Source organism: Gekko japonicus, unplaced genomic scaffold, assembly GCF_001447785.1.
Source record: "Gekko japonicus isolate JY-2015 unplaced genomic scaffold, Gekko_japonicus_V1.1 scaffold1266, whole genome shotgun sequence".
In the NCBI taxonomy this organism is placed as follows: Eukaryota; Metazoa; Chordata; class Lepidosauria; order Squamata; family Gekkonidae; genus Gekko; species Gekko japonicus.
The window spans coordinates 268,505-268,732 of NW_015169813.1; positions in this window are offsets into that span (position 1 = coordinate 268,505).

The following is a 228-nucleotide window of genomic DNA, read 5'->3' on the forward strand; positions in this document are numbered from 1 at the left end:
GAAGAGATTGGATTTATACCCCGCCCTTCACTACCCAAAGGTGTCTCAGAGCGGCTTCCAAACTCCTTTCCCTTCCCCTCCCCACAACAGACACCCTGTGAGGTAGGTGAGGCTGAGAAGAAGAAGAGATTGGATTTATACCCCACCCTTCACTACCCAAAGGGGTCTCAGAGCGGCTTCCAAACTTCATTCTCTTCCCCTCCCCACAACAGACACCCTGCGAGGTGG